Here is a 16,674-nt window from a genome sequence, read left to right as displayed (position 1 = left end):
CCTAATTCTTAGGTTACCAAGTAAAAAGGGGCATATTCGGCTTCGATCATTCAACCATATAATGTAGTTTCGATTACTTGTGTCAATTTCGTAAAACATTTATAAAAATTGCGCATGTATTTTCAGCCCAAAAAATATAAAGGGTAAAAAGGCAAATGAAACTCACGCATATAAATATTGTAAAACAGTTAATAAAGCATTTGCATGTATTCTCAGCCCAAAAACATAAAGAGTAAAAGGGGCAAATGAAACTCACTTTCACAGATTTTTACTTCGTCGGGAAGTAAGACTTTGCCACTGGTTGATTCACGAACCTATAACAATATATACATATATATCAAAGTATGTTCAAAATATATTTACAACACTTTTAATATATTTTGATGTTTTAAGTTTATTAAGTCAGCTGTCCTCGTTAGTAACGTACAACTAGTTGTCCACAGTTAGATGTACAGAAATAAATCGATAAATATTATCTTGAATCAATCCACGACCCAGTATATACGTATCTCAGTATTGATCACAACTCAAACTATATATATTTTGGAATCAACCTCAACCCTGTATAGCTAACTCCAACATTCACATATAGAGTGTCTATGGTTGTTCCGAAATATATATAGATGTGTCGACATGATAGGTCGAAACATTGTATACATGTCTATGGTATCTCAAGATTATATAATATACAATACAAGTTGATTAAGTTATGGTTTGAATAGATTTGTTACCAATTTTCACGTAGCTAAAATGAGAAAAATTATCTAATCTTGTTTTACCCATAACTTCTTCATTTTAAATCCGTTTTGAGTGAATCAAATTGCTATGGTTTCATATTGAACTCTATTTTATAAATCTAAACAGAAAAAGTATAGGTTTATAGTCGTAAAAATAAGTTACAAGTCGTTTTTGTAAAGGTAGTCATTTCAGTCGAAAGAACGACGTCTAGATGACCATTTTAGAAAACATACTTCCACTTTGAGTTTAACCATAATTTTTGGATATAGTTTCATGTTCATAATAAAAATCATTTTCCCAGAATAACAACTTTTAAATCAAAATTTATCATAGTTTTTAATTAACTAACCCAAAACAGCCTGCGGTGTTACTACGACGGAGTAAATCCGGTTTTACGGTGTTTTTTGTGTTTCCAGGTTTTAAATCATTAAGTTAGCATATCATATAGATATAGAAAATGTGTTTAGTTGATTTTAAAAGTCAAGTTAGAAGGATTAACTTTTATTTGCGAACAAGTTTAGAATTAACTAAACTATGTTCTAGTGATTACAAGTTTAAACCTTCGAATAAGATAGCTTTATATGTATAAATCGAATGATGTTATGAACATCATTACTACCTCAAGTTCCTTGGATAAACCTACTGGAAATGAGAAAAATGGATCTAGCTTCAAAGGATCCTTGGATGGCTTGAAAGTTCTTGAAGCAGAATCATGACACGAAAACAATTTCAAGTAAGATTTCCACTCGAAATAAGATTGTTATAGTTATAGAAATTGAATTAAAGTTTGAATATGATTATTACCTTGTATTAGAAAGATAACCTACTATAAGTAACAAAGGTTTCTTGATCTTGGATGATTACTTGGAATGGATTTAGAAAACTTGGAAGTAAACTTGCAATCTTGGAAGTATTCTTGATTTTATGAAACTAGAACTTTTAGAATTTATGAAGAACACTTAGAACTTGAAGATAGAACTTGAGAGAGATTAATTAGATGAAGAAAATTGAAGAATGAAAGTGTTTGTAGGTGTTTTTGGTCGTTGGTGTATGGATTAGATATAAAGGATATGTAATTTTGTTTTCATGTAAATAAGTCATGAATGATTACTCATATTTTTGTAATTTTATGAGATATTTCATGCTAGTTGCCAAATGATGATTCCCACATATGTTAGGTGACTCACATGGGCTGCTAAGAGCTGATAATTGGAGTGTATATACCAATAGTACATTCATCTAAAAGCTGTGTATTGTACGAGTACAAATACGGGTGCATACGAGTAAAATTGTTGATGAAACTGAACAAGGATGTAATTGTAAGCATTTTTGTTAAGTAGAAGTATTTTGATAAGTGTCTTGAAGTCTTTCAAAAGTGTATGAATACATATTAAAACACTACATGTATATACATTTTAACTGAGTCGTTAAGTCATCGTTAGTCGTTACATGTAAATGTTGTTTTGAAACCTTTAGGTTAACGATCTTGTTGAATGTTGTTAACCCATTGTTTATTATAACAAATGAGATGTTAAATTGTTATATTATCATAATATTATGATATATAATATATCTTAGTATGATATATATACAGTTAAATGCCGTTACAACGATAATCGTTACATATATGTCTCGTTTCGAAATCATTAAGTTAGTAGTCTTATTTTTACATATGTATTTCATTGTTAATACACTTAATAATATATTTACTTATCATTTAACATAATTAACCAAGTGTATCAATATCTTAATATGATTCATATGTACCTAGTAAGACGTTGTTATAACGATAATCGTTATATATATCGTTTTCGAGTTTCTTAAATTAATAGTCTCATTTTTATGTATATAACTCATTGTTAAAATACCTAATGAGATACATACTTATAATAAAATCATTTTAACTATATATATAACCATATATATGTCATCGTATAGTTTTTACAAGTTTTAACGTTCGTGAATCACCGGTCAACTTGGGTGGTCAATTGTCTATATGAAACCTATTTCAATTAATCAAGTCTTAACAAGTTTGATTGCTTAACATGTTGGAAACACTTAATCATGTAAATAACAATTTCATTTAATATATATATAAACATGGAAAAGTTCGGGTCACTACAGTACCTACCCGTTAAATAAATTTCGTCCCGAAATTTTAAGCAGTTGGAGGTGTTGACGTATCTTCTGGAAATAAATGCGGGTATTTCTTCTTCATCTGATCTTCACGCTCCTAGGTGAACTCGGGTCCTCTACGAGAATTCCATCGAACCTTAACAATCGGTATCTTGTTTTGTTTAAGTCTCTTAACCTCACGATCCATTATTTCGACGGGTTCTTCAATGAATTGAAGTTTTTCATTGATTTGGATTTCGTCCAACGGAATAGTGAGATCTTCTTTAGCAAAACATTTCTTCAAATTTGAGACGTAGAAAGTGTTATGTACAGCCGCGAGTTGTTGAGGTAGCTCCAGTTGGTAAGCTACTGGTCCGACACGATCTATAATCTTGAATGGTCCAATGTACCTTGGATTTAGTTTCCCCCGTTTACCAAATCGAACAACCCCTTTCCAAGGTGAAACCTTAAGCATGACCATTTCTCCAATTTCAAACTCTATATCTTTTCTTTTACTGTCCGCGTAGCTCTTTTGTCGACTCTGGGCGGTTTTCAATCTTTGTTGAATTTGGATGATTTTCTCGGTAGTTTCTTGTATTATCTCCGGACCCGTAATCTGTCTATCCCCCACTTCACTCCAACAAATCGGAGACCTGCACTTTCTACCATAAAGTGCTTCAAACGGCGCCATATCAATGCTTGAATGGTAGCTGTTGTTGTAGGAAAATTCTGCTAACGGTAGATGTCGATCCCAACTGTTTCCGAAATCAATAACACATGCTCGTAGCATGTCTTCAAGCGTTTGTATCGTCCTTTCGCTCTGCCCATCAGTTTGTGGATGATAGGCAGTACTCATGTCTAGACGAATTCCCAATGCTTGCTGTAATGTCTGCCAGAATCTTGAAATAAATCTGCCATCCCTATCAGAGATAATAGAGATTGGTATTCCATGTCTGGAGACGACTTCCTTTAAATACAGTCGTGCTAACTTCTCCATCTTGTCATCTTCTCTTATTGGCAGGAAGTGTGCTGACTTGGTGAGACGATCAACTATTACCCAAATAGTATCATAACCACTTGCAGTCCTTGGCAATTTAGTAATGAAATCCATGGTAATGTTTTCCCATTTCCATTTCGGGATTTCAGGTTGTTGTAGTAGACCTGATGGTTTCTGATGTTCAGCTTTGACCTTAGAACACGTCAAACATTCTCCTACATATTTAGCAATATCGGCTTTCATACCTGGCCACCAAAAATGTTTCTTAAGGTCCTTGTACATCTTCCCCGTTCCAGGATGTATTGAGTATCTGGTTTTATGAGCTTCTCTAAGTACCATTTCTCTCATATCTCCAAATTTTGGTACCCAAATTCTTTCAGCCCTATACCGGGTTCCGTCTTCCCGAATATTAAGATGCTTCTCCGATCCTTTGGGTATTTCATCCTTTAAATTTCCCTCTCTTAAAACTCCTTGTTGCGCCTCCTTTATTTGAGTAGTAAAGTTAGTGTGAATCATTATATTCATAGATTTTACTCGAATGGGTTCTCTGTCCTTACTGCTCAAGGCGTCAGCTACCACATTTGCCTTCCCCGGGTGGTACCGAATCTCAAAGTCGTAATCATTCAACAATTCAATTCACCTACGCTGCCTCATATTCAGTTGTTTCTGATTAAATATGTGTTGAAGACTTTTGTGGTCGGTATATATAATACTTTTGACCCCATATAAGTAGTGCCTTCAAGTCTTTAATGCAAAAACAACCGCGCCTAATTTCAAATCATGCGTCGTATAATTTTGCTCGTGAATCTTCAATTGTCTAGACGCATAAGCAATCACCTTCGTCCGTTGCATTAATACACAACCGAGACCTTGCTTTGATGCGTCACAATAAATTACAAAATCATCATTCCCTTCAGGCAATGACAATATAGGTGCCGTAGTTAGCTTTTTCTTCAATAATTGAAACGCCTTTTCTTGTTCATCCTTCTATTCAAATTTCTTCCCTTTATGCGTTAATGCAGTCAAGGGTTTTGCTATTTTGGAGAAATCTTGGATGAATCTTCTGTAGTAACCAGCCAATCCTAAAAATTGACGTATATGCTTCGGAGTTTTTGGGGTTTCCCACTTTTCAACGGTTTCGATCTTTGCCGGGTCCACCTGGATACCTTCTTTGTTCACTATGTGACCGAGGAATTGAACTTCTTCCAACCAAAATGCACACTTTGAAAACTTAGCGTACAGTTTTTCTTTCCTCAATACTTCTAGCACTTTTCTCAAATGTTCTTCGTGCTCTTGATCATTCTTTGAGTAAATAAGTATGTCATCGATGAAAACAATGACAAACTTGTCAAGATATGGCCCATACACTCGGTTCATAAGGTCCATGAACACAGCTGGTGCGTTAGTCAATCCAAACGGCATAACCATAAACTCGTAATGACCATAACGCGTCCTAAAAGCAGTTTTTGGAATATCATCCTCCTTTACTCCCATTTGATGATATCCAGAACGTAAATTGATCTTCGAATAAACCGACGAGCCTTGTAGTTGATCAAATAAGTCGTCAATTCTCGGCAGTGGATAACGGTTTTTGATGGTAAGTTTGTTCAACTCTCTGTAGTCAATACACAACCTAAATGTACCATCCTTCTTCTTGATAAACAAAACAGGAGCTCCCCATGGTGATGTGCTTGGTCGAATGAAACCACGTTCTAATAGTTCTTGCAGTTGGCTTTGCAGTTCTTTCATCTCGCTGGGTGCGAGTCTATAAGGAGCACGAGCTATTGGTGCAGCTCCCGGTACAAGATCTATTTGAAATTCAACAGATCGATGTGGAGGTAGTCCCGGTAATTCTTTCAGAAATACATCAGGAAATTCTTTTGCGACGGGAACATCATTGATGCTCTTTTCTTCAGTTTGTACTTTCTCGACGTGTGCTAGAATAGCATAGCAACCTTTTCTTATTAGTTTTTGTGCCTTCAAATTACTAATAAGATGTAGCTTCATGTTGCCCTTTTCTCCGTACACCATTAAGGGTTCTCCTTCTTCTCGTACAATGCGAATTGCATTTTTATAACATACGATCTCTACTTTCACCTTCTTCAGCCAGTCCATGCCAACTATTACATCAAAACTCCCTAACTCTACTGGTATCAAATCAATCTTAAATATTTCGCTATCCAGTTTAATTTCTCGATTCAGGCATATATTATCTGCTGAAATTAATTTACCGTTTGCTAATTCGAGTAAAAATTTACTATCCAACGGCGTCAATGGACAACTTAATTTAGCACAAAAATCTCTACTCATATAGCTTCTATCCGCACCCGAATCAAATAAAACGTAAGCAGATTTATTGTCAATAAGAAACGTACCCGTAACAAGCTCCGGGTCTTCCTGTGCCTCTGCCGCATTAATATTGAAAACTCTTCCGCGGCCTTGTCCATTCGTGTTCTCCTGGTTCGGGCAATTTCTAATAATGTGGTCTGGTTTTCCACATTTATAACAAACTACATTGGCATAACTTGCTCCAACACTACTTGCTCCGCCATTACTCGTTCCGACACCATTTGTTCCTTTCGTTCTGTTAACCCCTGGTCCGTAGACCTCACACTTCGCCACGCTATGACCATTTCTTTTACACTTGTTGCAAAATTTGGTGCAGAACCCCGAGTGATACTTTTCACACCTTTGGCATAGCTGCTTCTGATTGTTGTTGTTGTTGTTGTTGCGGTTGTTATTGTTGTTGGGATGATTATTGTAGTTGTTGTTGTTGTTGTTGTTATTGTTGTTGGGCCGTTTGTTGTAGTTACGATTGATGTTGCGATTATTGGGATAATTGTTGCGATTATTATTGTAATTGCTGTTGTTGTTGTATTGGTGATTCTTATCACCGTTTTCCACCCACTTTCTTTTGACTTGCTTCACATTTGTAGTGACTCGAACTTTTCCATGTTTATATATATTAATTGAGATTGATATTTACATGATTAAATGTTTCCAACATGTTAAGTAATCAAACTTGTTAAGACTTGATTAATTGAAATAGGTTTCATATAGACAATTGACCACCCAAGTTGACCGGTGATTCACGAACGTTAAAACTTGTAAAAACTATATGATGACATATATATGGTTATATATATAGTTAACATGATATTATGATAAGTAAACATATCATTAATTATATTAACAATGAACTACATATGTAAAAACAAGACTACTAACTTAATGATTTTGAAACGAGACATATATGTAACGATTATCGTTGTAACGACATTTAATGTATATATATCATATTAAGAGATATTCGTACATCATAATATCATGATAATATAATAATTTAAAATCTCTTTTGATATTATAAACATTGGGTTAACAACATTTAACAAGATCGTTAACCTAAAGGTTTCAAAACAACATTTACATGTAACGACTAACGATGACTTAACGACTCAGTTAAAATGTATATACATGTAGTGTTTTAATATGTATTCATACACTTTTGAAAGACTTCAAGTCACTTATCAAAATACTTCTACTTAACAAAAATTCTTACAATTACATCCTCGTTCAGTTTCATCAACAATTCTACTCGTATGCACCCGTATTCGCACTCGTACAATACACAGCTTTTAGATGTATGTACTATTGGTATATACACTCCAATTATCAGCTCTTAGCAGCACATGTGAGTCACCTAACACATGTGGGAACCATCATTTGGCAACTAGCATGAAATATCTCATAAAATTACAAAAATATGAGTAATCATTCATGACTTATTTACATGAAAACAAAATAACATATCCTTTATATCTAATCCATACACCAACGACCAAAAACACCTACAAACACTTTCATTCTTCAATTTTCTTCATCTAATTGATCTCTCTCAAGTTCTATCTTCAAGTTCTAAGTGTTCTTCATAAATTCCAAAAGTTCTAGTTTCATAAAATCAAGAATACTTTCAAGTTTGCTAGCTCACTTCCAATCTTGTAAGGTGATCATCCAACCTCAAGAAATTTTTGTTTCTTACAGTAGGTTATCATTCTAATACAAGGTAATAATCATATTCAAACTTTGGTTCAATTTCTATAACTATAACAATCTTATTTCAAGTGATGATCTTACTTGAACTTGTTTTCGTGTCATGATTCTGCTTCAAGAACTTCGAGCCATCCAAGGATCCATTGAAGCTAGATCCATTTTTTTCTTTTCCAGTAGGTTTATCCAAGGAACTTAAGGTAGTAATGATGTTCATAAAATCATTCGATTCATACATATAAAGCTATCTTATTAGAAGGTTTAAACTTGTAATCACTAGAACATAGTTTAGTTAATTCTAAACTTGTTCGCAAACAAAAGTTAATCCTTCTAACTTGAATTTTAAAATAAACTAAACACATGTTCTATATCTATATGATATGCTAACTTAATGATTTAAAACCTGGAAACACGAAAAACACCGTAAAACCGGATTTACGCCGTCGTAGTAACACCGCGGGCTGTTTTGGGTTAGTTAATTAAAAACTATGATAAACTTTGATTTAAAAGTTGTTATTCTGAGAAAATGATTTTTATTATTAACATGAAACTATATCCAAAAATTATGGTTAAACTCAAAGTGGAAGTATGTTTTCTAAAATGGTCATCTAGACGTCGTTCTTTCGACTGAAATGACTACCTTTACAAAAACGACTGGTAACTTATTTTTCCTACTATAAACCTATACTTTTTCTGTTTAGATTCATAAAATAGGGTTCAATATGAAACCATAGCAATTTGATTCACTCAAAACGGATTTAAAATGAAGAAGTTATGGGTAAAACAAGATTGGATAATTTTTCTCATTTTAGCTACGTGAAAATTGGTAACAAATCTATTCCAACCATAACTTAATCAACTTGTATTGTATATTATGTAATCTTGAGATACCATAGACACGTATACAATGTTTCGACCTATCATGTCGACACATCTATATATATTTCGGAACAACCATAGACACTCTATATGTGAATGTTGGAGTTAGCTATACGGAGTTGAGGTTGATTCCAAAATATATATAGTTTGAGTTGTGATCAATAATGAGATACGTATACACTGGGTCGTGGATTGATTCAAGATAATATTTATCGATTTATTTCTGTACATCTAACTGTGGACAACTAGTTGTAGGTTACTAACGAGGACAGCTGACTTAATAAACTTAAAATATCAAAATATATTAAAAGTGTTGTAAATATATTTTGAACATACTTTGATATATATGTATATATTGTTATAGGTTCGTGAATCAACCAGTGGCCAAGTCTTACTTCCTGACGAAGTAAAAATCTGTGAAAGTGAGTTATAGTCCCACTTTTAAAATCTAATATTTTTGGGATGAGAATACATGCAGGTTTTATAAATGATTTACAAAATAGACACAAGTACGTGAAACTACATTCTATGGTTGAATTGTCGAAATCGAATATGCCCCTTTTTATTAAGTCTGGTAATCTAAGAATTAGGGAACAGACACCCTAATTGACGCGAATCCTAAAGATAGATCTATCGGGCCCAACAAGCCCCATCCAAAGTACCGGATGCTTTAGTACTTCAAAATTTATATCATATCCGAAGGGTGTCCCGGAATGATGGGGATATTCTTATATATGCATCTTGTTAATGTCGGTTACCAGGTGTTCACCATATGAATGATTTTTATCTCTATGTATGGGATGTGTATTGAAATATGAAATCTTGTGGTCTATTATTATGATTTGATATATATAGGTTAAACCTATAACTCACCAACATTTTTGTTGACGTTTTAAGCATGTTTATTCTCAGGTGATTATTAAGAGCTTCCGCTGTCGCATACTTAAATAAGGACGAGATTTGGAGTCCATGCTTGTATGATATTGTGTAAAAACTGCATTCAAGAAACTTATTTTTGTTGTAACATATTTGTATTGTAGACCATTATGTAATGGTCGTGTGTAAACAGGATATTTTAGATTATCATTATTTGATAATCTACGTAAAGCTTTTTAAACCGTTATTGATGAAATAAAGGTTATGGTTTGTTTTAAAATGAATGCAGTCTTTGAAAAACGTCTCATATAGAGGTCAAAACCTCGCAACGAAATCAATTAATATGGAACGTTTTTAATCAATAAGAACGGGACATTTCAACATTGGCCTCTTCAGCCGTCTGTTCTTTAATTCTTTCCTCAATCTTGTTCACTTGTTTGTGAGCCATTCTACATGCCTGTTGTATGGAGGTGGGCTCGTGTGAACTTATATCTTCTTGGATTCTTTCCGGTAATCCTTTCACAAACGCGTCGATCTTCTCTTCCTCATCTTCGAACGCTCCCGGACACAATAGGCACAATTCTGTGAATCGTCTTTCGTACGTGGTAATATCAAATCCTTGGGTTCGTAACCCTCTAAGTTTTGTCTTGAGCTTATTGACCTCGGTTCTGGGACGGTACTTCTCGTTCATCAAGTGCTTGAATGCTGACCACGGTAGTGCGTACGCATCATCTTGTCCCACTTGCTCTAGATAGGTATTCCACCATGTTAACGCAGAACCTGTGAAGGTATGCGTAGCGTACTTCACTTTGTCCTCTTCAGTACACTTACTTATGGCAAACACCGATTCGACCTTCTTGGTCCACCGTTTCAATCCGATCGGTCCTTCGGTTCCATCAAATTCCAAAGATTTGCAGGCAGTGAATTCTTTGTAGGTGCATCCTACACGATTTCCTGTACTGCTAGATCCAAGGTTATTGTTGGTATGTAGTGTAGTCTGTACTGCGGCTATGTTTGAAGCTAGAAAAGTACGGAATTCCTCTTCATTCATATTCACGGTGTGTCGAGTAGTCGGTGCCATTTCCTTCAAAATAGTCAAATGGAACAAGTTAATCATACAGAATATTAAGAGTAGTTAATAGTATTTCGTAGCATAATATGAACTCATTTATAAAAGCTTTTTCTTCATATTAGCTTTTTATAAGTTTAAATTCGGGTAGTACCTACCCGTTAAGTTCATACTTAGTAGCTAATATACAATTCAACTACTACAATTCTATATGAAAAACTGATTATAATAATATTTCGCGTTCAAACTTTTATACAATATTTTACAAACTTACAATACCGCTTATTTTACATAAAGCATGAAATATAGCACACAATAACTTTGATACAAGATAGTTGTGAAGATAATTCTAGCTAGTACACAAGTCGTTCAGCAAAGGCAATAAAGACACGTAATTCATACGTCCAGAAACAAGTCACGCATTCTGGTTTTACTAGGACTACTTCCCATCCTTGGTCTTGTGGAACATAACCGTTATGGCCGTTGATAAGACAGTGTGTTGTAACGTCGTCAAAAGGACGAGGGTTACGTAATGACCAACAGTCTCGTAATAACCTAAAAACCTCATTTCTTACCCCAATTACCGACTCCGTCACTTGTGGGAACGTTTTGTTTAATAGTTGTAGCCCGATGTTCTTGTTCTCACTTTGGTGAGAAGCGAACATTACTAACCCGTAAGCATAGCATGCTTCTTTATGTTGCATGTTAGCCGCTTTTTCTAAATCATGAAGTCATATATTCGAATACATTGAGTCAAAATAATTTCTTAACCCGTTGCGTAAAATAGCATTTGGGTTCCCCGCAATATATGCGTCAAAGTAAACACATCGTAACTTATGGATTTCCCAATGTGATATCCCCCATCTTTCAAACGAAAGTCTTTTATAAACCAAGACATTCTTGCAACGTTCTTCGAATGTCTTACAAACTGATTTCGCCGTAAATAGTTGTGCCGAAGAATTCTGACCGACTCTAGACAAGATTTCATCAATCATGTCTCCGGGTAGGTCTCTTAAAATATTGGGTTGTCTATCCATTTTGTGTTTTTATACTGTAAAATAGACAAGAGTTAGATTCATAAAAAAAAATACTTATTAATACAAGCAATTTTTACATATATCATAAAGCATAAGCACACTATATTACATATATTACACCACACGAATACAACTATCTTATTCCGACTCGCTCGTTTCTTCTTCTTCGGTTTTGGTTCGTTTTGCCAAGTTTCTAGGGATATATGATGTTCCCCTAATACGAGATGTCGTTTTCCACAACGGTTTAGAAAAACCTGGTAGTTTAGAGGTTCCCGGGTCATTGTTACAACTTAAGGGCTTCGGGGGTTGACGATACATATAAAGTTCATCGGGGTTGGAATTAGATTTCTCTATTTTTATGCCCTTTCCCTTATTATTTTCTTTTGCCTTTTTAAATTCAGTTGGGGTAATTTCTATAACATCATCGGAATTCTCATCGGAATCCGATTCATCGGAGAATTGGTAATCCTCCCAATATTTTGCTTCCTTGGCGGAAACACCATTGACCATAATTAACCTTGGTCGGTTGGTTGAGGATTTTCTTTTACTTAACCGTTTTATTATTTCCCCCACCGGTTCTATTTCCTCCTCCGGTTCCTCCTCTTCCGGTTCTGATTCTTCTTCCGGTTCTGATTCTTCTTCCGGTTCTTCTTCGGGAACTTGTGAATCAGTTCAATATATATTCGACTCTTCGTTATTATTAGGTGAGTCAATGGGATTTGTGCTAGAGGTAGACATCTATCACACAATATCAAACATGTTAAGAGATTAATATATCACATAATATATACATGTTAATAATATATAGTTTCCAACCTAAATGTTAAGCAATCATTTTTAAAGAAAACACGGTCGAAGTCCAGACTCACTAATGCATCCTAACAAACTCGATAAGACACACTAATGCAAATTTTCTGGTTCTCTAAGACCAACGCTCGGATACCAACTGAAATGTCCCGTTCTTATTGATTAAAAACGTTCCATATTAATTGATTTCGTTGGAGGTTTTGACCTCTATATGAGACGTTTTTCAAAGACTGCATTCATTTTTAAAACAAACCATAACCTTTATTTCATAAATAAAGATTTAAAAAGCTTTATGTAGATTATCAAATAATGATAATCTAAAATATCCTGTTTACACACGACCATTACATAATGATTTACAATACAAATATGTTACATCGAAATCAGTTTCTTGAATGCAGTTTTTACACAATATCATACAAACATGGACTCCAAATCTTGTCCTTATTTTAGTATGCAACAGCGGAAGCTCTTAGTATTTACCTGAGAATAAACATGCTTTAAACGTCAACAAAAATGTTGGTGAGTTATAGGTTTAACCTATATATATCAAATCGTAACAATAGACCACAAGATTTCATATTTCAATACACATCCCATACATAGAGATAAAAATCATTCATATGGTGAACACCCGGTAACCAAAATTAACAAGGTGCATATAAGAATATCCCCTATCATTTCGGGAAATCCTTCGGACATGATAAAATCAACATCGAAGTACTAAAGAATCCGGTACTTTGGATGGGGTTCGTCAGGCCCATAGATCTATCTTTAGGATTCGCGTCAATTAGGCGTGCACTAATTCTCAAAATTAGTGATGTTCCCTAATTCTTAGGTTACCAAGTAAAAAGGGGCATATTCGGCTTCGATCATTCAACCATATAATGTAGTTTCGATTACTTGTGTCAATTTCGTAAAACATTTATAAAAATTGCGCATGTATTTTCAGCCCAAAAAATATAAAAGGTAAAAAGGCAAATGAAACTCACGCATATAAATATTGTAAAATAGTTAATAAAGCATTTGCATGTATTCTCAGCCCAAAAACATAAAGAGTAAAAGGGGCAAATGAAACTCACTTTCACATATTTTTACTTCGTCGGGAAGTAAGACTTGGCCACTGGTTGATTCACGAACCTATAACAATATATACATATATATCAGATGTTCAAAATATATTTACAACACTTTTAATATATTTTGATGTTTTAAGTTTATTAAGTCAGATGTCCTCGTTAGTAACCTACAACTAGTTATCCACAGTTAGATGTACAGAAATAAATCGATAAATATTATCTTGAATCAATCCACGACCCAGTGTATACGTATCTCAGTATTGATCACAACTCAAACTATATATATTTTGGAATCAACCTCAACCCTGTATAGCTAACTCCAACATTCACATATAGAGTGTCTATGGTTGTTCCGAAATATATATAGATGTGTCGACATGATAGGTCGAAACATTGTATACGTGTCTATGGTATCTCAAGATTACATAATATACAATACAAGTTGATTAAGTTATGGTTGGAATAGATTTGTTACCAATTTTCACGTAGCTAAAATGAGAAAAATTATCCAATCTTGTTTTACCCATAACTTCTTCATTTTAAATCCGTTTTGAGTGAATCAAATTGCTATGGTTTCATATTGAACTCTATTTTATGAATCTAAACAGAAAAATTATAGGTTTATAGTCAGAAAAATAAGTTACAAGTCGTTTTTGTAAAGGTAGTCATTTCAGTCGAAAGAACGACGTCTAGATGACCATTTTAGAAAACATACTTCCACTTTGAGTTTAACCATAATTTTTGGATATAGTTTCATGTTCATAATAAAAATAATTTTTCCATAATAACAACTTTTAAATCAAAGTTTATCATAGTTTTTAATTAACTAACCCAAAATAGCCCGCGGTGTTACTACGACGGCGTAAATCCGGTTTTACGGTGTTTTTCGTGTTTCCAGGTTTTAAATTATTAAGTTAGCATATCATATAGATATAGAACATGTGTTTAGTTGATTTTAAAAGTCAAGTTAGAAGGATTAACTTTTATTTGCGAACAAGTTTAGAATTAACTAAACTATGTTCTAGTGATTACAAGTTTAAACCTTCGAATAAGATAGCTTTATATGTATGAATCGAATGATGTTATGAACATCATTACTACCTCAAGTTCCTTGGATAAACCTACTAGAAATGAGAAAAATGGATCTAGCTTCAAAGGATCCTTGGATGGCTTGAAAGTTCTTGAAGCAGAATCATGACACGAAAACAATTTCAAGTAAGATTTTCACTCGAAATAAGATTGTTATAGTTATAGAAATTGAATTAAAGTTTGAATATGATTATTACCTTGTATTAGAAAGATAACCTACTATAAGTAACAAAGGTTTCTTGATCTTGGATGATTACTTGGAATGGATTTAGAAAACTTGGAAGTAAACTTGCAATCTTGGAAGTATTCTTGATTTTATGAAACTAGAACTTTTGGAATTTATGAAGAACACTTAGAACTTGAAGATAGAACTTGAGAGAGATTAATTAGATGAATAAAATTGAAGAATAAAAGTGTTTGTAAGTGTTTTTGGTCGTTGGTGTATGGATTAGATATAAAGGATATGTAATTTTGTTTTCATGTAAATAAGTCATGAATGATTACTCATATTTTTGTAATTTTATGAGATATTTCATGCTAGTTGCCAAATGATGGTTCCCACATGTGTTAGGTGACTCACATGAGCTGCTAAGAGCTGATCATTGGAGTGTATATACCAATAGTACATACATCTAAAAGCTGTGTATTGTACGAGTACGAATACGGGTGCATACGAGAAGAATTGTTGATGAAACTGAACGAGGATGTAATTGTAAGCATTTTTGTTAAGTAGAAGTATTTTGATAAGTGTCTTGAAGTCTTTCAAAAGTGTATGAATACATATTAAAACACTACATGTATATACATTTTAACTGAGTCGTTAAGTCATCGTTAGTCGTTACATGTAAATGTTGTTTTGAAACCTTTAGGTTAACGATCTTGTTGAATGTTGTTAACCCATTGTTTATTATAACAAATGAGATGTTAAATTGTTATATTATCATGATATTATGATATATAATATATCTTAGTATGATATATATACAGTTAAATGTCGTTACAACGATAATCGTTACATATATGTCTCGTTTCGAAATCATTAAGTTAGTAGTCTTATTTTTATATATGTATTTCATTGTTAATACACTTAATAATATATTTACTTATCATTTAACATAATTAACCAAGTGTATCAATATCTTAATATGATTCATATGTACCTAGTAAGACTTTGTTATAATGATAATCGTTATATATATCGTTTTCGAGTTTCTTAAATTAATAGTCTCATTTTTATGTATATAACTCATTGTTAAAATACCTAATGAGATACATACTTATAATAAAATCATGTTAACTATATATATAACCATATATATGTCACTGTATAGTTTTTACAAGTTTTAACGTTCGTGAATCACCGGTCAACTTGGGTGGTCAATTGTCTATATGAAACCTATTTCAATTAATCAAGTCTTAACAAGTTTGATTGCTTAACATGTTGGAAACACTTAATCATGTAAATAACAATTTCATTTAATATATATATAAACATGGAAAAGTTCGGGTCACTACACACCGCTCCTATTCTATCCCTTCCCGAAGGCAGCGATGATTTCGTTGTGTATTGCGATGCCTCCCGACAAGGTTTTGGGTGTGTATTGATGCAATGAAAGAAGGTTATTGCTTACGCCTCCCGACAACTGAAGATTCACGAGCGAAACTACACAACTCACGATCTAGAACTTGGAGCCATTGTCTTTGCACTCAAACTGTGGAGACACTATCTGTATGGAACTAAGAGTACTATCTTCACCGATCACAAAAGCCTCCAACACATATTCGATCAGAAGCAACTGAATATGAGACATCGTCGATGGATCGAGACGTTGAACGATTATGATTGTGAACTCTGCTACCACCCTGGCAAGGCAAATGTTGTAGCTGATGCCTTGAGCCGAAAGGAAAGAATGGTACATCTTCGTGTTTGAGCCTTGAACG

This window comes from Rutidosis leptorrhynchoides, chromosome 10, assembly GCF_046630445.1.
Source record: "Rutidosis leptorrhynchoides isolate AG116_Rl617_1_P2 chromosome 10, CSIRO_AGI_Rlap_v1, whole genome shotgun sequence".
In the NCBI taxonomy this organism is placed as follows: domain Eukaryota; kingdom Viridiplantae; phylum Streptophyta; class Magnoliopsida; order Asterales; family Asteraceae; genus Rutidosis; species Rutidosis leptorrhynchoides.
Note: the sequence above shows the minus strand (reverse complement) of the source record.